This window comes from Lygodium microphyllum, chromosome 3 (assembly GCF_053477565.2).
Source record: "Lygodium microphyllum isolate KBCC chromosome 3, Lygodium_microphyllum_v1.1.10, whole genome shotgun sequence".
Taxonomy (NCBI): domain Eukaryota; kingdom Viridiplantae; phylum Streptophyta; class Polypodiopsida; order Schizaeales; family Lygodiaceae; genus Lygodium; species Lygodium microphyllum.
This window is the reverse complement of record NC_141137.1, coordinates 47,623,239-47,649,844: the sequence shown is the minus strand read 5'-3', so window position 1 is coordinate 47,649,844 and position 26,606 is coordinate 47,623,239.

The following is a 26,606-nucleotide window of genomic DNA, read 5'->3' as shown; positions in this document are numbered from 1 at the left end:
TAGGGAAAACTGAGGCCAAACCTCATGCATTGCCACAACCATACATTCACAACCACTTATTATATTTTTCCATATTTTTCTAAGGCGTATTCCTATTTTTTCTCTTATTTCTCTCCATTTTTCTCTATTTTTCTAATAAAAATATTGATATATTTTCAAAGATGTGGCTCTTGATTCTTAGAACAACAGAAATATAGATTTTCTTGGCATTTTATCCCATGGGTATTGGTTTATCCCACCCGAAAACACCAAAAACCCCATTTTTCTCATAAAAACCGTGTTTTACGGGTTTCTAAAAATTATTTCCAGCATTTTGACTTTAGGTTTTCTGATTTTGTCATTATGCGAGCATAGAATAAATAGTAAACAGCATGTCTACCAAATTTCACTCCATAAGAACAACACTGGCTCAATCAAATATCAAGAACAAGCAATTTTCCTTTGTAAAATAGAGTTGCCAGTTTTTTCCTTCTTTGCGGGTTTTAAAATCTGATGCGGGACTGCATATCAGCCCTTGTTCAAGGCTCAACCCACCTCCAACAGCCAACTCTAGCCCTCCATCGATTCGGGAGTGATCCGATACCATGCCAGACAAGCGTTCACCACCTGATTCTCTTCTTGATTCTTCCCACATGAATTGCCTCTTGGAAGAGAGAGGGAGGAGAGAGAAAGACTAAAACTATATCTCCACGTCCAAGCAGCCATCCCATGCACAAAGACTGGCGATGGAGAGTGTGGAACTACTCAAGAACGCCGATGCAATTGCTGCGGGGGTTGCTTTTCAACCCCCATATCCAAATTTTTCATGGAGGAGAGGCGAGTCACCGTTTTTTTTGCCATGCGCAGAAAACAAACCCCCCCCCCCCCCCCCACCCCCACGAAATCGAATTTTTTGTTGGGGGCTCCAAGGGGAGCCCCCAAAGGTCACACCCCTTTGGCCCAAATCACTTTTACACTTGGCCCTCTTGGTCTTTGGCCTCCTGGGCATCCCCATGTCCACGTCTGACGTCTAAATTACAATCCAAAAATTCTTGGGCATCCGTCTCAAATTCTTGCACTATTGGGCATCTCCAGAATTCCCATATGATGGTCAAAAAAATTATGAAAATTCCCCAACCGCCGCTTGGTGGGTTTTTAAAGCACTTTTGGGGCATTGCCGCTTAAAATCGTACTAATTGCAGCTGCCGCCTTCGATGAAGTCTATTTTTCCCCTGAAATTCAATTTTTTTGGCTATTTTTAAGCACTTCTCTGCGTCAAATTTTTTTTTTCACCAACTATGTAATTATTCTTTTTGATAGAGCCCCCTAGTTACATGTTGCTATAAGAGAGAATCTTTTGTATGGGATCTTCCTACCTAGCCATTGGTTAGGCACTCATAGGCGAAACAAAACTGGCTCAAATTGAGCCCTAGTAGTTGCTGTCTCGAGGGAGTGCAAATTGTTCACTCCTGCACATCATCTCGGCATAAGTAGAAGGTTTTATAAATGTCAATTGTTTAATAATAAAGTTTTTAGATGACTATGGTTTTCTAATTTTATTGGTTGCATTAAACTAAGCAAGTTTTCTACAATTCAATCTTTGATAAATTTTTAATGCACCACTAGCTAAAATTACAAGTCACTACCAATGTGTGCACTTTGTCATGCGTGGGATCTTCTTTGTGCACAACTTTATCTACGGATGGCAAGAACAATAGTTTAAAGATTGCTTAATAGGATTCCATGATGATGTTGTTGTTTCGGTGATCAATTTTGCAAAGAACTATACTTTCAAGGAGCAAAGTGAGATTCAATCCATGCATTGGTACATTGACAAGGTGACCATATTGGTACACATTAACTATCCATGTGAACAAGGATGTCGAAAATACATGCCACTTTTATATTTTTGATGACAAAACACATGACACAATGTTTGTCTAGCACTGCTTGCTTCTTCATGATAGTTGGTTGAAGGATCAAGGATGCCAACTCAAACCCGGGGAGATTAGTCATAAATATATGTATGTATCATGTGAGTTCAACATAAGGAATTTTCAAAATACCATTTTTACACATTTTTGACATAGAGAAGGCTCCCATATAAAGGGGTTACTTACAGATTGAATACAAAAGGGTTATATTTTATTAAGAAAAAATTCACAAATAAGGATATTTATAAATTGGCCTTGAATGCACGTGATATAGAGGGTATACATATAGTGAACTACCCAGGAACTCAAACGCCCTTCGGTATGGTCAGATGGTTGTGCAACTCAATTCAAGGCACAGTGCCCATTCTACTTTGTGGCTAGATTTTTCAACATCATTGGACTAGAAATGATTTGGAGTTTTCCATGTTCAAGGCACAGAAAGGGACACCATGATGGTACATATGTGGTGATAAAACGAGCCCTCACCCATGAGCAATTGAAACCAAATGATTGCACTCTTAAATGTGTAGATGAATGTGTTGCTTTCCTGAATGGTAGGTTCTCTTCCAATGATGTGCAGAGGGTTTTCTAGGAGATGAAGGAAGGGGAGTTGTCTAGAGACAACACTTGGGATTGTGAGAAGATAGTCAAGTCCCACTCGATGTATTTAGTGAATGGATACTCCACCATTGACACACTTGCCATATGATGTCACTCGTTGTTGTGCTTTTGTGATGAATATATGGATGGGAAATGGGCAAGATGTAAGAACAAGTGATACATACCGAGCAAGGAATATCGCAGTATTGTGCCATTAATTGAAGTTGCAACAAGAAATAGTGATGAGAGTAAAGAGGATGAGGGGAATGCATCCTTGTATGCAAGGAACCCCAATGTCCTATGTGATGTGTTATCTGTGGGAGACAATTTTGTTGTTAATGTAGAGGAAGGTGCAGACTTCTTCTTCATCAAATGCATGACTATAAAGACCAGAATTGGAAGGGCACGGTAGGACATTGGGATAATGTTTTGGCTACATGTGTAATGGACGTTGCTAGACACTACTATGAGAGATTACATGGTAATATTTGGCAGCTGGTGGTTAACAAGCCACCTGTATTGATGTATTCACACCTTGTGCATGCCATCAAGTTCCAATTCTAGGTGATGTAAACCTATACACAATGGATGAGAAGGTCGAGGAGAATATACAACAATATGTCTTTGGCATGTAGCAAATTAGATAGCTCCTATCCACTCTCAAATTGTATTTCATTTTCAAGAAATAAAGCACAAAGTGTCACATATCTTGGCCATGTTAAGATGTGTCTATGGTGTTTTTCAACATATAAAAGCCTTTGTTCTATTTAGAAATTACTTTCTTTTCCAAGGAAAGTATTTATGTACTTCTTAAAGTGCTTCTAACCTACTGTTAAAAAGTGCTTTCTTTCTTAGCGGAAGCATTTTTGGCACTACTAAAACTACTTTCTTTCCTAGGGAAAGTATTTCTAGAGTACACAAAGTTCTCATGGCCCAATGTAGAAAGGGCTTTCATTTCTGGGGAAAGCACTTTCTACAATACTTAAAGTGCTTCTAGAATAGTGCAAAAGCTCTTGGGAGTCAAGAAAGATCTTTCCTTCTAAGTGAAAATGCTTTTGCTCAACACAAAGTGCTTTCATTTTTTGGGAAAGCACTTTCTGTACTATTCAAAGTGCTTCTAGAATAGTCCAAAGCTCTTGGGAGTCAAGAAATATCATTCCTTCCTTCTGCTCAACACACAAAGTGCTTCTTTGCCATGGTAGTAAATTTAACACATAGTCAAATGTAACTCTCATAGCCATAAATAGTTTGTTGAGTCAAAAGAAAGTATATATGCATCATTACTGAATTGGATAGTGTCCACAAGAATATACATCCATTTCATATTGGAGAACATGAGGTAAAGCAAACTTGTACATAAGTATACAATCGATACTTGATTGACAAAACAATTAAGGGGGATACAACAAGGTAACAGGGTTTAGGGCCTATGATAGCTAATTCAATGATTTGGCTTGTAGCAGGTAGGTTGCTTGTAGTTTGTCGGATTAATGTTAAACCACTCTTTCTAGCCAAGTTCTTTCCCATGGGTCCTCATCATCATCTTGGCAATATTCACTTTGTGCAATTACCTTGGATTCTCTTGTTGTCCCCACTTGTCAACTTGCACCCACTATCTAGCCTCCGTGGAATTCCATCATTTGAATAACCAAACTCCAAGATCACTAAACAAAAAATTGTTCATTGTGTCCTCACTCTAGTTTGACATTGAAGGCACCATGATGAAGGTTCCTACAGGATTCCTTGACACCTTGTACAGCTCGTTATCCACAATCAATGTATTATTTGTTAGATATGCTCAATGCCCTACCCTCATAAGGTGCCACCAATGATCCATGGCACTCAAAGTTGTAAGGCCCCCATTATGAGCATGGATATTGGTTGAGTCCTAACTTGTATGTCAGATGAGGTCTACGTGACCGGATGGCAAAAAGGCAACCATTGTGGGTCTAATATTTGGGTTAGACAGATTAGTTAAGCTTGTAGCAACTCGAGGCACATTGCATTGAGTTGCGAGGTGAGGGAGTTTTCAGGGGCCCTAGCCAATGGTAAAGGGAATATAGCCAACTAGTGGAGGTGCACATGGAAGGTCAACAGACACATGCACATATGGAAGGTCAACATACACATGTGCATATGGAAGGTCAATAGACACGTGTGCACATGGAAGGTCAACAGACACATGTGGAAAGTCAATAGACATAGGTGCATATGGAAGGTCATCCATCATGACCCCCTTCACATGCTATAAAAGGCAGACCCATTCATAGTTTTCATGATCCATCCTTTCACCCCATCAAAGCTGTTCCAGCGAGCCTTAAGCTCTTCACCTATCTTCCCTCTAGATCACCATCTAAGCTTCACAGTGGAAGTGCATAGGTGGACATAGCCATCTTTGTATCAGTTGTCTGGAGCTAAAGAATTTTTTTAATTCTCCTCTTATCTATTGTGTACTCTCTATCTCTTTCTCAGATTCTGTTTGCTATGCCATGTATTTTTTACATGGTATCAGAGCCCAGGGAGCTCTAGGGATTGAAGAGTACTTAAGAGGCAAAGATTTCAATAGCAAAGAGAAACTATGTCATATTTCAAAAGCGGTTTTGGCGCATCAAGTGGTACAAGAGGTGGTACTGGCTATTCAAACACTGAGGATTTGTCCACCAACCTTTAGTGAAGGCAAGTTATATGGTACAAACTACACCTTGTGGAAGTTTAAAATTACAACTATCCTTGATTCTTATGAGCTTTTGGAGACTATGCTGGGGATTGACGTATAACCATAGCCTACCCCCGACCCATCAAATTCTAGTGTGATGATTTCTCCAAATGTAGATCTTCTATGAGCTTGGAAACAAATGAATGCAGATGCATTGTGTGCCTTAGTTACAAGTTGTTTTGATAGTGTTCTGACTTTGATTCATCATACAACCAAAGCATCAGAGGCTTGGAATGTATTGAGGAGTCAGTATGAAACATGAATCCAAAAAAGGATTCAAAACTTGGAGAATCAACTAGTAGCGGAGAAGTTTGCTGAAGAAGAGACGGCTGAAGAATTCATCACTCTAATTAAGAATCTACACAACCAGATGGCTGGCACTGGGATGCAAAAGACTATTGAGGAGCTAGCGAGGAGGTGTCTTCAGATTTTTCCACAAAAGTTTGATGGACTATTAACTGCCCTTCATACTCAGGTGAGACCTCATGCTTTGACTTTTCAGGATTTTTGTGCATTCTTGATGGAGGTTATTGATGGAGGAGGAGTTGAGGCTGAAAGCCCGAGAAGGAAGCAACAATGAAGTGCTGCATTCTCTGCCAATGCAAAAGGCAAAGATGGTTCCTCCACCAAAAATGATGGTGACAAAAAAAAGAATGGCCGAGAAAGGAGAGTGCTTCTACTGTAAGAAGAAAGGACATGCAATCGTAGATTATCATGTCAAGAAGGAAGATGAAAAGAATGGTACCCTTAAAAGTAAAGGGAAAGAGATCGCCAACACGACTAAAGCAAAGTTGGAGTTATTCATGGCGATCATTGAGAAAGTGTGCTCCTCGACACAAGAAGAATCTACCACTGACTCATGGGTGTTGGATAGTGGGGCCTCCCATCACATGATGACCAACAAGAAAGGTCTATACAGTTCTATGCAGCCTCTACAAGAATCCATCATTGTGACGGTTGGAAATGATGCAAAATGCCCTGGTGCGGGCACATGTACTATTTCTTTTGTTGATGCAAATGGTGAAGTCAAAAGCTTTCAAATGTGTTGTATGTTTCCAAAATTTGGAAAAATCTATTAGCAGTTACTGCCATAACTAATCTTGGTCATGAAGTGAGATTCATGAAGATAGGTGCAAAAATTCTTGATAGTGCTAGCAAAGTTGCTAGCAAAGGAGAAAGTAGGAACAACCTGTATGAGCTAAGTGCTCTTACAGCCACCGCTAGAGTGGGCATAAGTAAGCTTTGGCATGAAAGGTTTGGACACATTAGATTCGTAAGTATTGAAGGAGATGCATAAGCAAGGTATGGTTGCTCACCCACCTACAGTGGCTGAATTGAAGGAACCATGTGAAGCTTGTATTATGGGCAAGCAACAAAGAAAGTCATTTCCACAATAGAGCACATGCTCCTCTAGAGTTGGTGCTTGCTGTTAACCCCAACACGAAGAAAGCAAAAGGAAATAAAAAAGACGCAGGGCAAAGGTGGAAAAAAGGTAGTCCAACTAAAGAAAGAATAAGAGAAAAGGCCAAAAGTGCAAGGGCAACCTTAAAAGTCCAAGGCAAATGCAAAAGGGGAAAGACGCATCTTAAAATAAAAAGGCGCACCCTGAAATCTTGTAAAAGAGCGCCAAGCTCTCACCCGTGCAATTTGGAAATGTAGACGGGCGGTGGAAAGGAAGTTAGGAAGATAGAAGGACAATGGGAAAAAGGGCCTAGGCCACGGCCGGCCATGAAAAAAAAGGGGAAAAGGGGATGACCGCCCAAAAGGGATTTAGGGTTTTGTATATAAAGTTGAAAAGTGAATGAGAAGCTCATTCTTGTGTGTGGCCAAAAGTAGCTCTCCTCTTCTCCTTCTTGTTCTTGCTTGCTTGAGCTTGTGCTTGAGAGGGGGAGTGTGAGAGTGAGAGAGGGAGTGAGTGTGTGAGGGTGAGGGACCGAGGAGGAGAAGCTCTCCATCTTCTCCTCTCTTCTTCTCTTCTCTTCTCTTCTCTTCTCTTGTTCGCGGAAATGGAGCTTGGAGCGTGGAGCTTGAGGATGGAGCTTTCTTGAAGCTTGCACTTGGATCGTGGAGCTACCAGAGTGCGTGGGAGAGGAGGTAACTCGAACGGCATGGAGGTGAGCTCACTACACCCTTAGGTATGGATGGCGCGTCGGCTATGTGAGAGGTAGCCATTAGTGCTCGGCTTGAAACGCTTGAAAGAATAAGCAGTCCGAGGGTCTTGGCGGTTGAGTAAAAGCTCCCACATTTTGGTTTCATTGCCGGGACCAATGGATTCAAGCCTTGAGCACTTGCGTGCTTCGAATCGAACATTGGAGTAGGGTTTTCCCCGAACCGGTGTTTGAGATAGGTAGGAAGCGATGGGGTTGAAGATGGTATTCGATCTCCTTGGCAAGTAGGTTTGTTGTTTTTCTTGAGATTTATGTTGTGAGATGGAGTAGTGTAGGTAGTTACTTTGTGTTTTGGAAGCATTAGAGTAGGAGAAAACAAAGAAAAACAAAGAAAATAAGCATTAGAATTACTGTTGCAAAACAGGGCAGAAACAGGGCAAGAATCGTGCAAAAGTGGTAAAAAACTTACTTGTGATGCCTAAGGTCGGTGAATGAGTTATTGGGGGTGCCAATACCATACCCGGAAGAGGGTATAAGGGCCAGAAGTGGCAAGAAAGGCCACAGTGTGCATTGCAGGGTTTCAGGAGAGCAGGAGAGAAGAGGAAAGCTTGGGGAGGAAATCCGCTTCAATCTTGGCATCAGGGAGATCTTTGGCTAACCCAAGTAATTCTACACCCCCCCCACAGTAGTAGGACCAATCTGGAGTTGCTCAAAAAGGGGGAAGACCCCCAACACCTTGCACGATGAATTTTTTGAGCTTCGGCGAAAAAACGCGCGGCGTTTGGCACGTCCGAGTCACGTCGACTTTGGTCCGAGGCCTAGACTTGGCCCTCGGACCACCCGGCCCACTCGTCCAAACCCTACTTGGCCTCGGACCATCCGAGTCGACCCATCGGAGACTCAAATTCAGCCCTCGGCCACGTCCCACATTCGGACCTTGGCCCAAGTGCCTCGGCCCGTGGCCGAGTGACCTCGTCCGAATTCGTATGAATCGTCCGAACTTAGCCCTCGGCCATGCGCCTTGGCCTGTCCGAGTGACCCACTCGGACCCTGCAATTCGGACCTATTAGGCCGAATTTAGATTTTCTCAAATTTTAACCTGAAGGCAGTGAGATTAACCGAGAAACCATATAGAGCCGAAACCATATCACAGATCCATTACCGGGCTGAAACTGAGAGTAAGTGGTTCAAATTTGGCTATAAACGGTCCTCCAACTTGTGCATGGCTCTTACCGTAACGGCCCTGCGGGCGGGGGGGTCTACCCCCTCCGCGCCTCCCCCAAGTAGGTTGGAGAGAAAACGCGCGCTGTGACAGGTCCTTCAAATTGGACCCTAGTGTAGCAATGGCTCTACACGAGCATGGAGTCTCACTTGCAATAGAGCAACCAAAAGCCCATACCCGAACGGAGAGAAACAGAGACCCTAGAACATCAATGGGCCAATCTAGCCATCAAGGGCAAAAAGGCCACACCACGAGAACACGAAGACATTGTGTTCAAACCGCGTCTAGTCAGAGCAAAATGCAACTTCAGCAAGCTACAAATGCAAAGATGACTAGACACGACACTCTTGATGAGAGATGTACCTTGAATAGCACTACACTGACGATCCAAGATAGTAGTGGAGAATCCACATCTAGTCATGCAGTCAAGAACTCAAGGGCATCTGTCAGAAGGCTTAAATTTACAAGCCAAGACCTGGAAGATGAAGACATAGTACCACCTACTTATCTTAGGGTCAAACTCACCGCGAAAAGAGAGCATACTATTGATGCTCTAATTGATGAAGGAGCAGATTTTAATATCTTGACCTATGAATCATGGACCCTACTAGGCCAACCAGAGCTCACACCGACGGATGCAACTCTTAATCCTTACAGGGAACACCCACAAGCACTTCTAGGGAAGTGCATAATCCTTGTACAATTGAAATAGAAAGCTTGCCACTACTGTTCTATGTCCCTCCCAATAGCGAGAATGGTGGAAAGGAAGGCCCTTCAAAAAGGCTACCAAGTGTGAGGCGGACTACGTAGCTCAGAAGATACACTTGACATTACCAGGTGTGAGGATAGTCACGACCTTTAGCAAGGGTGACCTCAGCAAACCTCGAGGGAAAGGCAAGAAGGTGTTGACGTAACAGTCAAGCCCATTAACGAGAACAAGGACTTGTTGGAAGAGTTAATACAAGCACAGGTCGAACAACGAGAGCCAGTGAGTGAGGCCATGCCTGAACCAAGAAGGTCAAGAGACAATGCCAAGGACAGGCTTTTGACTTACAAATATTGTAGAAGACCCCAAAAGAAGCCCAAGCCTTATAGATGCAAGCATCGGTGGAGAGCTAGCACAATGCCACGATGGATATCCAAGGCGTGGCTTCCGGCTCAAGGGTATTATGTAGGCAACTGATGGATTTGGGTGCCAAAACCCCTTGCTAAACCTCCATGGTCGACTGAAGGCCAGGTCGCATAAAGAGCAAGGAAGCATAGGAGGAGATCTAAGCGAAAAACCAAGTCTCAAGTCAACAACAGTGGAGTGATCGAGCCCCTCATGATCAAAATCAAGAAACCAAACGGGACCAATCGGAGGGTAGATCCTCGGCCTACCGTGCTCGACAAGCAGATTCCAAATGCAATTGTTGAGGATACGCAGAAGCCGTTGGTGCCCGAGGAGCCTTTAATCCCCCAAGAGGATAGCAAGCATCATAGGCACAACATTGCTCAGGGCAAGGTTGAGCACTCAATAAAGCAAATAGCACAATCATCTAACAGCCACGAGCAAATCTCCAAGCCAGTGTCAAAGCCACTTAGGAGTCCTAAGTCTCCTGCATCCTCTTCCCCTACATGGACACAGGAAGCACAACACTCGTCAGGCACGGCTATTCAATCCCAATCTTGACCTACATCAAAGCTTCCAAATGTCCAAGAGGTAGGACATGACACCACCCGTGGCTCTTAGCCCAAGGTTATGCCTATGCAACCTAAGGTGGCTAGCTCAACTGATACTCGGCCTACACAAGGGAATGCTCTAAGAGCAATAACCACTTCTAATTGCCCTAAGGACTTGACACTGCAACCCACCAAGGGTAGCCAACCCACTAAACTAGATGCTACTACTTCTAATCAGGAATCACAGCAGTCACAGCCCTTAGCCGTGATAAGACCCCTTGCAGACGGTGTCCTTAGTAGTTTACCTATGGAGGAGGTGTCGCAACCAACTCCCTCGAAAACTCCAGCACTTTCAGAATGCCTAAAGCCTCGGATGGAGGAGTTAAACTCAAGGGAGTTGGCTGAAGGGCTAGATTATCCGAAAAGGGAGGTAATTGTGTTCTCGCAACCTAGCAAGGCTATTCAGAAGGCCACGACCATGTCCCGTACGGACACACTAGAGGAAGAGAACGCTGAGGCCCAACCAAGCACATCAACGGTTGATCTAGTTCAGGGTCCTGAGTCGTTGAGCGATGCACCTTCATTGATCAAGAAAAAGAGGAGAAAACAACGAAGGCAACAACAAACACAAGGGGTGGTGGAACCCAAGAACATTGAGATGAAGGGTGCTGGAGAGCTGATGAACAAAGCATCGAGTCCATCCACCAATGAGCCCACTGATGCCTCTCCTAATAGTGGTGAAACCTCAGACACACCAGTGTGCTCTGAAAAACCAAAGCAATCGTTGCCATCAACAGTTACTCGCAACACTCTATCCACTGACAATAGAACTCACATTGATCGATCAAGAGTGGATACAACGTCGTCACAATAGGGTGACAAATCTATACCAGTTACATCTGAGAAGAACCATGACAATATAGCAGCAAAACCTCAGGAGAAACATGAGAACCCCAAGAGCATAATAAATCCTAGCGCTGACCAATCTTGCTCATCTAGGCCTGAGCCCCCAGCCAGGCTAAAGCCTAAGGAAACTCTTAGAACTTTGCATGAGATAGCAACCGAGCAAGCCCTCGTTGAACATAGAAGTGTCACAGAATGCTTAACTGAGTTGGATGCTAAGCTCAAAGTGGTTGCACATATCTACGTCCTGGCGGACATGGGCACAATCCCCAAGGAGCAGCTTCGAGACTACTTGACCTTTCCTCTATCATGGGAAGAGCAAGAACATCTTAACGAGCACTACGATAGGCTCCTGCATGAACACATGCGACTCATCTCGGACGAGGAGGCTGACAAACTGCGCTTAACCATCACGTTCAATGAAATGCTCTGTCGACCGAATCTTGTAGACATAGAGCAACTAAAGCGACTGTCAGCAGGCCAGAGTCAATTTGAGCAGTGTTGGTGCGAAAGCCACGTTGTAATGGCCGAATTAGGAGCTCAGATCATGACATTCTCAGAAGAGCGATTGGCCAAATGGCGGTCTCAAAAGAACCCAACCTATCTAGCACCAACTTCCCTTTGAGTGCTAGCTGACATTCGGGGTACGGACTTAGCTGGAACTAGGCTACAGGGCCATTTTATTGATAAGGTTCTCACGGAGGAGGAGTTACATATTGCCAGTAGACTCGGTCAAGGTTCCATGCTACTCGACGTGGCAAAATATCTATCAGTATTAAGTAAGCTACCGCGAATAGTAGATGCGTGTGCCACGCTCCGGTACAACCTTGAGTTCTACACTTGGTTCTTATCCTCGTGAAGTGACATGGATTCATAAATATGTATATGAATAAACATTGCTTTTTGTGTCACCGTGTATAAACAATGTCAACACACACAAGCAATGATAGTCAAGCGCAGGGAGAAGAGTGGGGTCAGATAAACTAAGCTCCTCTCATCACGCATTTAAAAGCCATGTGACCAGCCCCACCTCCAGGTGAAGGGCATGTAACCCACGTTGCCGCCATGGGAAGCCTTGACCAACAACTCTGATGGTGTAGATAGGGTGTAGTCCCTTTCAATACACCTGCTTCCCTTTTGGTCTATCCTTTCGAGGATGTGCCCTGTCCCACTCCACCACAACCAGTCCACGCGACTTAGCATAAACTAATATCCGCTAATGACTGGAGGCAACGCGAACATCAACATGGGGGCCATTCCTCTACAACAAACACCGCATGCCACACCCCTCCCCTTCTTGTCATATGCGCTTGATAAACCACACTAAAATCCCTTCCATGCAAACAGCTGTATCCTATATCCAAGTCTAACCCTTGGATTGCATCTTGCATGCTTCCTTTTTTGACAGAACACATGGAGAACCATGGACATCTGGCATGCAAAGACGCTCTTCGCAAACGACGGGAGCATATGGCACGCGCCCCTCCACCGAAGCACTATGTGCCCACCCTCAAGAGGTATGCCAAGAAGCGAGGTCATAAGCGACACTGTCAAGGGCAAAGGCCGAAGAATCCTCAAGTCAAGAAAGTCGAGACTCAAAACGCGCAACAGGTGGCAGCACTAGTGGCACAAATCCCCAACTCACGCTCGGGCCCCAGATGCTCAAGGGCAGAAAGGGCAGCTCGAGAAAGTGAAGAATTTAATGAATTGTTTAAAGACATTCTGGAAACGGTAGCGGGCCAGGACTACACCATTCATGTCCCGACCATCATGTTCCCTACCCAACCCCATAGGAGCCCCACACTATTAGAGCCCCAATCACCCAGCCACCCAGACTCGCCTCGCATCGTACAAATAGAGTAGCCCCATGTTGTATAAAGGGCTTATCAAATGCTACCTGGCCATAACTTTTTGTCTTTAAATGGTTAAGTGTTGACATATTCCCGAATTGTACGAACTTTTCATATCTGCGTTTAATATATTTCACGTCTTTAGCAAAAGAAAAAGCTAATCAAGCACAGGTGATAAATGTCTAAGTCAACACCATAGAATTCAGCTAAGTGATGTCTCCTTGCATTGCACTAGTTTATTATAGTTGCGGCATATACCATGCATGCACTCTCATGAAGCGACAAGTGGATATAGGATGAGACAGGTCTTTGGGCGAAAGTTTTCAATGCCCGATCACCGCAAGACCATCGACCCCACAAGGAGCCACGGCAAAGCCACGCTGCCGAAAGCACGAATCACCCTTGCCAACCGCCCACATCGCATGGCCCAAAGCACATTCATGGGCCACGCTCCCTTTCTGGGTCAAGCTCTATAGTTGGCTCACGGCAGTCGTTACCTCAATTGTACCAACATCGCATGTGTCGCAAGGAGGTTTGCAATATCTCAAGTGTATCTCCCCATTTCGCCAAACTGCTTCTCTAAAAACAAGGCTAGGATGCAATCATCATTGTACTATCCATTTTCTGAGCCTTCGAAGCTTGACATCTTCCAACCCATTGAAAGGCTGATAGCCTCAACACATTGTAATGGTTGTACTCATGCAAGTTCAAAAAAAAAAAAAGAATGAAAAGATAGGAAGCACCCACGATCACAGCACACCACCTAGGGGTCCTCAAATCAGGTACGTCTAGTGACCTTGGTCGACTGGCTTTGTCCCTAGTCCCCTAGCCCTTTACCATCACCCACAATTGTTCAGGGCACATCAAGGGCAGGACATACCTGGGGAGCTTGTCTCGCCTATGGTTCGACCTATCACCCTAACCCACTTGCACAATTCTCTCTTGCACTTTCCCTGAGTACCATTGCAGTCAGTGGTGATAAGCACCGCACGATTGGCCATGAAAAGTACACCGTACTCATCAAGCAAGTCCAATAGTTTCCAGCTACTGAGAGCGCGGTGTCCTTGTATTCAATTATGCTACGTCGTGTAGTCACAATGCACAGGATGTCTCATATACCTTCACATATACGTCTTCTCCACATGGACAACTTTGCTTCATCCACGCATTGTTATGAGAAACTAGCCCACGGTCTTCTAACTACGTAATATCTAAGTAGGCAGGAGCACTCACATACTATCTGCACCGAAGTATATCCACAGTTTGGGTCCTCAAGTGCAAGACAAATTTCTAGGCTTGCTCGACCTGTCTCCCAAACTAATCAAAATATGTATTGTGCATGATAAGAAGACTAGCACTACCCCCTTAAGGAGAGACCACATGCGAGGTTTTCCAATTGCAGGTCTAAGTTGTTGTTCGCTCTTCATCAACACTCAACTCTAAATGCTTATCCCTTACCATCCGACAAGCCCACAAAGAATCGTCATGTGCAGAATCCCCAACAAACCAACACTTGTGCTGGCCATCAATACAATCCCCAACACAGAATAGCCCTACCACCAACCCCAACAACCTTCCACCAGCCACCTTGGCCACCAACAGGCCCCCAGGACCTTCCGCCACACCACCACCAACACTCATCCATGAAAACCATAGGCGTCCTTGTCACCCACGTCTTCGGTGCATGCTACAGCCTGCTACCTACGACGGTGAGTGCCATGGGACTCGCACTCATCTAGGAGGGGGTAATGTTAACCCCAACACGAAGAAAGAAAAAGCAAATAAAAAAGACGCAGGGCGAAGGTGGAAAAAAGGTAGTCCGACTAAAGAAAGAATAGGAGAAAAGGCCAAAAGCGCAAGGGCAACCTTAAAAGTCCAAGGCAAATGCAAAAGGAGAAAGGCGCATCTTAAAATAAAAAGGCGCACCCTGAAATCTTGTAAAAGAGCGCCGGGCTCTCACCCGTGCAATTTGTAAATGTAGATGGGCGGTGGAAAGGAAGCTAGGAAGATAGAAGGACAATGGGAAAAAGGGCCTAGGCTACGGTCGGCCATGAAAAAAAAGGGGAAAAGGGGATGACCGCCCAAAAGGGATTTACGGTTTTGTATATAAAGTTGAAAAGTGAATGAGAAGCTCATTCTTGTGTGTGGCCAAAAGTAGCTCTCCTCTTCTCCTTCTTCTCCTTCTTGTTCTTGCTTGCTTGAGCTTGTGCTTGAGAGGGGGAGTGTGAGAGTGAGAGAGGGAGTGAGTATGTGAGGGTGAGGGACTGAGGAGGAGAAGCTCTCCATCTTCTCCTCTCTTATTCTCTTCTCTTCTCTTCTCTTCTCTTGTTCGCGGCAATGGATCTTGGAGCGTGGAGCTTGAGGATGGAGCTTTCTTGAAGCTTGCACTTGGATCGTGGAGCTATTGAAGTGTGCGGGAGATGAGGTAACTCGAACGGCATGGAGGTGAGCTCACTACCGTCGGCTATGTGAGAGGTAGCCATTAGTGCTCGGCTTGAAACACTTGAAAGAATAAGCGGTCTGAGGGTCTTGGCGGTTGAACAAAAGCTCCCACACATGCTCAGTTGTGCGGTAAGATGCCTACACAGGCCTTGGGGGGACCTTCTTATTTTATGTTGATTATCAACGACTACAATAGGAAGATGTAGATGTACTTCCTTTGTGATAAGGCTCGAGATTTTGATAAGTTTAAAGAATGGCTAAAACTTGTTGAGAACGAAATAGGGAAAAGTGTGAAGAAATTTGGAACAGATGATGGTGGTGAGTTCAACTCAAAGGAGTTTGAAGACTTTTGCAAGAGCAAAGGGATCAAGCATCAATTGACGATGCCTCACACACCTCAGTAGAATAGTCTTGTGGAACATAGGAATCACACCATTGTGGAGATGGCAAGATGCATGCTAAAGGGCAATGGATTGCCTAATCATTTTTGGGTTGAAGTTGTTAATACTGTAGTCTACACTCTAAATCAGAGCTACACAAAGGATCTCAAGGGAAAAAAACCTCATGAGTCTTACACTGGTCATGAACCATCTGTCTCACATTTCAAAATTTTTGGATGTGAATGTTATACACATGTTCTAGATGAGAAGGGAAATAAGTTAAAACCGAAAATCAAAAAATGTATCTTCTTTGGTTATAGTGATGAGTAGAAGGCTTACAAATTATATGACCAAGAGGCAAAGAAGATCATCACGAGCCATGATGTGGTGTTCAAGGAGTAGCTGCATATAGTGGAGGAGGAGAAGGCAAGTTCTTCCACTTTATCATCAAGCGAAGAAGTAGTCCACTATGAACAAGGAGTGGTGGGGGGAACTTGGTCAAGATGCTGCGCCGAACACACACAGAATGCACAAGGAGAAGCTCACTCAAGAGACAAGAAGAGAGATGGAGGCCAAAACGTTTTCTTGCTGGTTTTTTCTTCTTATTCCACACACTTTACAATGTATACAAAGTATAGATAAGATACAACATAAAGGAAAGTGGTCTAGTAAGTCAAACAATGCATAACTGACTACACTAGTCGACTGGCGCTATAACTATACCAGCTGTAAATAGATGTAACAACCTGAATATAATAAGTAATGAGTCAGTGGCCATGTGAGAGTCATAATGACCACTGACGTGCTAAGTGTAGACGTGTGGACCCATCTAACTAGGTGGTCCATCATCAATGTCCGCATGTGTTGAGCTTGTCATCTCAACACTCCCCCTCAAGCTCAACTGCATCTCTGCAACTCCAAGTAAGCTTCAAAACTTTTGAAGCTTCTCTGTACCCAATGCCTTCGTGAATATATCAGCTATCTGATCCTATGTGTTGACATACATCAAGTCAATCTCACCTGCTAGTATCTTCTCTCTCACAAAGTGGTAGTGTACCTCAATATGTTTTGTCCTGGCATGGAACACATGGTTCCTAGCCAACTCTATACTGCTCATGTTGTCACAATAAATGACAACTAGGCCTTCCACCTGCGCATCTAAATCAGCCAATGACTTTTGTAGCCATACTACCTCACATGCTGCTACAGCAACACCTCTATACTCAGCCTCTATACTCGACAAAGCAACTGTAGGTTGCTTTTTGTTGCTCCAAGTAACTGCTGCACTACCAAGAGAGAACATGTATCCACTGGTAGATCTTCTATCAGACATACTACTAGCCCAATCTGCATCTATGTATCCAAACACCTGTACATTTGTACCTGCCTCATAGAAAAGTCCATAATGTAATGTGGACTTCACATATCTCAATATGCGTCTGACTGCATCCAAATGTGGCTTTCTAGGTACTTGCATAAACTGACTCACAAGACCAACAACGTAGCTCAAGTCTAGCCTTGTAATGGTCATGTGGATCAAACTCCCCACTATCCTCCTGAACATAGTAGGGTCTTCTATCTCATCCCCAACATCAGCACTCAACTTTACATTCTGCTCCAACGGGACTGAAAGTGGTTTGCATGCTGTCATACCATACTTGGACAACATATCCAAGCCATACTGTCTTTGGGACAGCCATATATCATCATCACATCTGATCACCTCAATGCCAAGGAAGTACCTTAGCTCACCTAAATCCTTCATCTCAAACTTCTTCTTCAAAAAGTCCTTGACTTCAGCAATCCCACTATCACTATCACCTGTAATAATCAAGTCATCCACATAGATGACTATGATGACCAAACCTGCATCTCCCTTTCTCACATAAAGTGAGTGATCAGAATCAGAAACATAAAAGCCAATATTGACAAGATACTCTCTGATCTTGTCAGACCATGCTCTAGGTGCTTGGTTGAGCCCATAGAGCGCCTTCTTCAACCTACACACATACGTGGGATGCTCTAAATCTTCATAACCTGCTGGTTGATCCATATACATTTCTTCCTGCAAATCACCATGCAAGAAAGCATTCTTCATATCCATTTGCTACAACCTCCAACCTTTGGCTACTGCCAAAGAAATCACACATCTGACAGTTGCCATCCTAGCAACTGGACTGAAGGTTTCTTCATAATCTATACCATATGTCTGGGCATAGCCTTTTGCAACCAGCCTAGCTTTGTACCTACTAATAGAACCATCTACATTGTGCTTAATCTTATAAACCCACTTACATCCAATAGCTTTGGCAATGACATTGTACCTACTAATGGATGAGGAGATGGTCATACCCACTTGCTAGATTTGCGTACCACCGAATCACTCAATGGAGCCTTTACATTACTATGAGCTCTCTCTACACTTGGTGTCCTAACAGAAGGGATGCCAAGCTCATCATCCAAGCTCTCTGAGCCACTAGAGTCTCCATCAAGAACTGCATCAATGCCAACTGACACTTTATTCTTTCCTTTGTCTTTACTTGTAGTGCTACTAGATGCACCTGAAGATGTAGAGCTCCTCCTTAGTCTCCCAGACCAAGGACTACCAGATGATGTCTCTGGTCCACTAAGAGTTCATGATTCTTGCTTTTCAGCCTGCACATGAGTGTCATGATCATCATCATCATCCAATGCATCACCACTAGATGCATACCGATTGCTCATTTCATCAAAGATGACATCTGTGCTCACTCTGAACTTACATGTGACAGGGTTATAACAGCGACACCCTTTCTGCTCTAAAGAGTATCGAATAAAGACACATTTTTCTGCCTTTGGATCAAGCTTCTTCCGTAGCTCATTTGGCACATGAACATATGCAACACAGCCAAATACCTTCAAGTGCGATATATCAGGCTTCTTGCCAGTAAAGCATTCTTCAGGAGTCATCCCATGAACTGCATCTGTGGGAGTTCTGTTCATAATATAAACAGCAGTATGAACAGGCTCAGACCAAAAATGCTTAGGCATATTCTTTTCAGCCATCAAGGCACGTGCAACTTCTACAATATGCTTGTTTTTCCTTTCTGCAACACCATTTTGCTGTGGGGTATACCTACATGTGAACTATCTCTTTATCCCATGAGACCTCAGAAAATCACTGAACTCATTCGAGAGGTACTCTCCCCCTCCATCTGACCTCAAGCACTTTACTTTCAAGCTTGTTTCTCTTTCAACTGTAGCCTTGAAAGTTCTAAAGTGCTCAAACACTTCACTCTTTTCCTTCATAAAATATACCCACAGCTTTCTAGAACAATCACCAATGAATGTGACAAAGTATGAACTACCTCCAAGAGATACATTTTGTGTAGGCCCCCAAATATCTGTATGCACAACATCAAGGATATTTTTTCTTACATCTCTGTCATGTGAAAAGGGTTGTCTTGTCTGATTACCAAATTGACATGCTTCGCATACCTTATGAAATTTTGCAACTCTAAATGTAGGCAAACCTGTAAGAAACCCTTTGGACTGCATTAATTTCAACCTTTTTACATTTGCATGTCCAATGCGTTTGTGCCAAATTTCAATATCTGCAATAACACCTTTTCCTTTAGCATACATAACAACATTCATAGTAGGAATTCCAGTATCCAGAGTAAACATACGTCCAACTCTACTTCCCTTTGCTACCAACCTGCACTTGTCATTAAAGTCTTCTACAAAGCAGCCCTTTGCATTAAATCTGACTTGCAACCCTTGCTCTACCATCTGACCGACTAACACCAAGTTCTTTGTAATAGATGGCACATGTAATACATCTGAAAGACTCTTTGTGTTACCATCATTCAAGGACAAGGGAACTTTTCCAATGTGTGAAATTGGGTGGCATGAATCATCACCCGTCTGCACATAACCTGCATTTTGCAAATCCTGCATCTCTCCAAACCATTCTGCATGGTTGGTCATATGATTGGATGCACCTGAATCAACATACCAAACATCATCATGTGTTCCCTTTCCTGTAACAGCATTCAGCATATGTTGCATCACAAACAAACGTTCATTTTTGTCTTCATTTTATGGTGAAGACGATGCATAGTTTCCTTGCTGCAACTTACCACTGCCAATATCATCTTTCTTAGCATAACATTGGGCTGCAATATGACCTATTTTACCACAGTAATGACACACAATACCAGAGTTGTTAGAACCTGTGTTCTGCCATCCACCTCTTCCTCTAAAGCTCCCCCTACCTCTAAAGTTATCATGACCTCCTGAAACTTGCATATCGCCAAATTGTTGATTTAATCTGTTTTGCTGGTTGTCACTACCACGTCTTGTACCACAGCCTCTTGAAGAGAACCTGCCACGTCCCCTTCTTGAACTAGAGTAGAAAGCTTGGACTTGTTTACCACTTCTTTCAGATGTCTCACTCTACATGTTGATCTCTTCAGTGATCATAAGGGAGACCAACTCATTGAAATCTAGAAATGGTTTTCTAACATATACAGAAGTTACAAAAGACTTCCAAGCCTTTTCATTGTTAAGTCCACCCAAGGTAGACGACACCAAATCATCATCATCAGGCATTGCATCAATCGTTGCCAAGGCATCTGCAATGCTCCTTACCTTCAGTGCATACTAATTGATAGACATCTTCCCTTTCTTTAGTGTATTCAACTCTTGCTTGAGTTGAATCTTTCATGCCTTTGTATTTACGAAAAACGTACTTTCAAGTATTGTCCAAGTTGCATATGAATTCTGTGCATTTCTACTATATCCCAATATATTATTGTCAATTACTGCAGACAGCCAATACATGACCTTTTTTTCTTTTGCATTCCATTCCTTTCGTGCCTTTGTCTCTTCTGCAGTTGGAGGATCACTCACCTCCGGCTCCTTTTCTTCACCTGAAACAAACTCGTAGAGGCCTTTTCCAATAAGGAAGTTCGTGACACGGAACTTCCATGAAGGGTAGTTGTTCTTGTCGAGCTTCTCAATGATGGGGTTTCCACTGTTCTTTGCCATTATCACAAAACTAATACCAAATAACAAGCAAATCTTCTACAACCCTCGACCTGTAGTGCACAGCAATATACCAGACAGCCTTTTTCACTGTCTGCTCAACAATACATGCAATCTGCAACCAGTTTGCAGATAAACCTTGTGTTTATTTTCTGGTAAACACCTTTAAACTTACAGATCTAAAATCTGTAACATGTGCACCTGTATACGGCAGATACAATTGAAATTGCAGGGTATCTCGAACTGTTGTCCGCAACCTTGCTGCTCTAAAACGGGGCCTGAAACGGCCTCAGATGCCAAAAATAACTGCGGTTAGCCCTACAAGGCTATCTACAGAATACACATTGCTCTTCGCGCACATCAAATCTCACTGCAATCTGAGATTTTTGCTCTGCCTACTTCTGGTGCCTCCACAGGCACTATCTAAGAGAGAGAGTGGAAGGATGGGAGAGCTTCTTACCCGTGGCTTGCTTGCTCGAACCTTGCTTCTTCTCCTTCACTTCAGCCTTTGAAATCAGCCTCTCTCAATGGCACGGATATGATACCATGTGAAGAATCGCGTGGTGGGGGGACTTGCTCAAGATGCTGCACCGAACACACAAAATGCACAAGGAGAAGCTCACTCAAGGGACAAGAAGAGAGATGGAGGCTAAAGCGTTTTCTTGCTGGTTTTTCCTTCTTCTTCCACACACTTTACAATGTACACAAAGTATAGATAAGATACAACATAAAGGAAAGTGGTCCACTAAGTCAAACAAAGCATAATTGACTACACTAGTCGACTGGCACTATAACTATACCAGCTGTAAATAGGTGTAACAACTTGAATATAATAAGTAATGAGTCAGTGGCCATGTGAGAGTCATAATGACCACCGACGTGCTAAGTGTAGATGTGTGGACCCATCTAACCAAGCGGTCCATCATCAATGTCCGCATGTGTTGAGCTTGTCATCTCAACAGTATCGGCCAACAAAGTGGAATGTTATTGGCGCCAAGTGGATCTGGAAGGTAAAGTACAAGGCTGATGGTACCTTAGAAAATTACAAATCCAGACTAGTTGCACATGGATTTTCATAGGTTGAAGGCTTGATTTTCAAGAGTCATTTTTCCCAACTTCTAGAATGACTACTATTCACACAGTACTTGGAGTGGCCGCCCACAAGCAGTGGCCAGTTTACCAAATAGATGTTAAGTCAACATTCTTAAATGGTGACCTCAAGGAGGAGGAGGTGTACGTGGCTCAGCCACCAGGGTTTGAGGCCCCCCATTATGAAAACAAAGTGTGTAAGCTGAAGAAGCATTATGTGGACTGAAACAAGCCCCGAGAGCATGGTACCAGTGGATAGATAAGTTTTTTTAAAGCTTAAACTTCAAAAGATATGCCTCAGATGCTAACTTGTATGTTTAAGGGATGGTGAAAAGTTTGTAGTGATTTTCCTATATGTGGACGACCTTCTTATTACAGGTGACTATGAAGATATGATCAACCAAACTCGAAAGGCTTTGAGTTGTGAGTTTGAAATGACAAACTTGGGCTTGCTGCACTATTGTTTGGGGATTGAAGTCAGGAAATATATTCATCTCTTAGAAGAAGTATGCATGGGAGATCCTGAAGGCATTTGGCATGATCAAGTGCAAGGAGATAGCTACACCTATGGAGGTGAATGCAAAGTTATTTGTTGAGGACACATAAGCACTAGTAGACATTGGGAGGTACAATGATCTACTTGTGTAACACCAAACTCAGTTTTGCTATTGGTGTTTTGAGCAAGTTCTCAAATAAACCTCATGAGAGTAATTGGAAAGCTGGGATGCGGGTGCTTAGATACTTGAAGGAAACTCTTGACTATGGTATCACATACAATTCCAAAAATTCTCTTGTGGGAAACTATGACTTAGATTGGGCAACAGGAGATAGTGATTCCTAGTGGTGGTCTGAACTACCTACCTAATTTAGGACAATTGGATTAGGACTTCCTACTAGGAAAGGACTCCTATAGCGTGGTCATCATATTTTTCTTATAACACATTTTTCCTTCAAGGTTTCCATAGTTAGTTGTGTAAAAAGAAGGGAGCTAAGTGTAGAGTGACCCAAGGAGAACATGGCATCAGCCTTAGGTTCTGACTCGGTACCCAAAAACCTACCAAGCTCTCCCGAGGTGACACTTAATCCTTTTTGAGTGCTCAGTTTTATTTTTTCTCCAACCTTCCTTTCTTTTCTTTTCAGCTAGCTACTACTCCTAGGAAGACAAGGCATCGGGACTTGCCCTAGGAACCTACTAGGCCTTTGCAAGGCGATAATCAACTACTTGTAGGATTTTTTGTTCTTTATATTTTCTTTTTTCTTATTGAGGGGTTAGAATTCCTTTTTACACACCTCTATAATTTTTATTTTTAGATAGATTTAGAACTTTCTCTTCTTGGATATTTAGGCAAGCTTCTCTAACTACCTCACACTAACAGGGACTCCTAGGACAACTTCCTAGCAAGCAGGCAGGATAGGATCACAAGGACTACCCTCTAAAATAGGTCTGTAACACCTAACAATGTCCGAACAACAAAAAGAAATTAACGGTCCCCAATAACAAAAAGAAATTAACCCCTTCATACACCTATAACATTATCTGCTTAAGGGAAAAGCTCAGAAAGGGAACGATACCATCTAGAAATGGCTGCAAGAAGCTCCTTTATAGCAAATATTCCCTTGAGTGACTTCTTCAACCTGTGTGATGCAATCACTAAAACATAAAACCATTAAACATACCTACACCAAACATACATATGGCCCTCTTGGCCTAAAGGAATATAGCAGTTCACAAAAGAAACAGCCCTCTTGGCCTAATGAAATATCACATTTCACACCCAACAAAACTGGTCCTCATGGCCTAAAGACATCAAGCATTTAAACTCGACAAAATTGACCCTCTTGGCCTAAGAAAATCAAGCATTAAAAACCCTTAAAAAGAACTGGTCCTTTTGGCCTAATGGAATCAAACAAACCAACTCATATATATCCCCCCTTGTAAAATCTTGCTAATATACAACAAGATTCGCCATCCCAAGAAAGAAATAGGGCTCCTACCCTAAACTAATTGCATCAAATTGTGACCCATAGCTCTTGCATAAATAGCAAGAGGTGCATGCATAACATGTTGTCTGACCAACCGATGGCTCTAAGATAACAAAGGAAAATGGGTCTCGGCCACTCTTTGCATCACCTATACTAACCATCACCCACCATATAGGGCATGTTCTGATAAAAGGCCCCATAATTGACTGGGTCCTATCTCATCATTAATAGAGATATCCAAACTAGGACCACAATTGAAGAAAATGTCTTCTTCATAAGAAAAGTTGGCTAATGAGTCCACAAACTGATTCCAATATCATGGAACCAGCTGAAAAGACACTCTCTCAAACCCATCAACCAGGGTCATAGCAATGCGATAATACATAGAAAGAAGGGATTTCGTACTATGTAAGTCCCATTTAGTTGGTTCAATACCAATTGGGAATCCCCCTTTACTAACAACTGACAGATACCACCCTTCTTAGCAATATTCAAGCCCATAATTAAAGCTTTGTATTCCACCGTGTTATTGGTAAATCCAACCCCGATATAAACAACTAATTTCATTATGACTCTACGTTGGGGATCCCTAATAACTACCTATATACTCTCTTTCTTATTGGGACTCCTTGTGAGGTGCCCGCCCATCGGCATTCCAGGCACTCTTTTAGTGGTCTATCGAGAAACAAATCTAAGCATCGCTGCCCGGCACTCCCAAGGAATGTTCCGAGTTTTGTCGCCTAGGGTTTCCCGAATCCGCCTCGCAACGGAACGTTCACGACCGAACCCACTAGGATCGACCTGAAATTCGGGTTCCTAGTTGTCAAGGTCTCCTATTAGCATTCTAGCGTCGGGTATAGGACATCCTACTTTACGCAGAGATATCCAACCCGAAGCAGATCTATGCCGCACTTGGTTCAAAGAGAATGGGAAACGAGAGGGATGCGTTGCTCAACCTCTCTGCCCATAGGGCATAGTCCCATTCCGGTCCCCTAAAACAACTCGAATCGGGTTCTAACCTATCAATACCTAAAGGTCAAATGACGATAAAAACTTGTGAGAAGCCTCCCAGTTCTCTGGGACCACCCTACCATAGGACGGACCCGTCGAGGGTTCAGCCCACCCGCTTCCCTTAATAGCTTTAGTTTTCTAATTAAGTCCTACCACATTTATGTGTGACACTTAAAATCAGCTTCATTAATTAAGCCTTTTAGGGAACAACGTTCGTTCGCATAAATTATAGCACAGACACGAAAACAGAGCAAAGCAATCTATTGACAAACAAGATCAAACAAGTTCCTTAACTTATCTTCAAGTTAATCTTTGTCTCCCGCCCATACAGGAGAAATTATGTTTCCCTTCTGTCCAACAGAAGTATCCCTTCTGCCCTGCAGAAGTAACTGGTCCAATTCACATGGCACCAAAACTCAATCCTTTATCTAGAATAGGATTTCCCAACATGCCCAGATGTTGGGGGCCACGGAGGTCTTCAACTCCATTCTAGACCTAGCAAGGGGTGTCCAGAGCTCCAACTGACCCACAAGCTGTCTAGGAGCGAAACATCATTCCCGTGGTTGGCCTTTTCACCACTCGACCTTCGGCCCATGAATCAAGCAGTGCCCTCTCGGGTTACTACGTGGTGCGACCATGGAGGTGATCCACCCGTACAATATATCCTTCCTTAATTAAATCCTTTAAGAATCAAGCACAAACATGGCAATCAGCCTAATATCATTTTCCAAGAAAACATTCCTTTAATCCATGGCGACTTGTCATCACAGACCCTTGCCATGCATTTACCATAAATCACAAGCACTTGGAATAATCATCCAAACAATAACTAACAACCAATTGAATGTAAAAACATTTAGGATGTTGTTCGATCAATCAACAAAACCAATTGCATTCTTTTCAAACAATGCAAGAATAGACGATATAACATTTCCATCGTATATTTGCTCTCTCCCTTGGGATCTAAGAGCAATACCATGCAAACATGTTCTCAACACTTCCTTCCTTCGGCTAGGGCATATGTTAAGGGTTCAAACACTATTCATGATGTAAGTTCTATAGGTCACTTACCTTGATTGATAACCCAACCCTCAGTTTGGATTAGCAAAAGTCATCGTTATCCGATGGATCTCAAGATATCTTAGTTTTAACCCTTATGATTAATTTCTTGTACTAGCTCTTAGTCAAGTCATGAGGCAAATAGAAATTTATCCTCATATATCAAACATGTTATAAGCATAACATATAAATACTTGATAAGATAAGTGCGAGATGATCTCAAGTAATTAGACTCCAATAGGCCGTGCATTGAGCTAGAATCTAGTTTTTCTTAATATTTGGGCTCTTAGGCTAAGTACTTTTGAAGTATCTAAACTTTAAACTAGTACTTCTCCATTCATGATTCTTAATGTCATATTCTTTTAGCAATTATGCTATCTATAACCCTTGACTATACTTTAATCTAGCACTTGTATGCCCAATCTTTTAATGTCGTTCTTTGATGACTATGCCATTCACAATGCTTGACTGATTCTTCCTTGTAATTGCTCTACTAGCAAATAAGTCATATGTAACTAGGTGCAATTATCTTCCCTTGATATGTGCACTTCACAAACCCCATCTTTCGAGTAAGCGAGATGAAATTTATCCTTTCCCATGACCTATACTCGTGCAATAGTATGGGGCCTAACGTATCTCA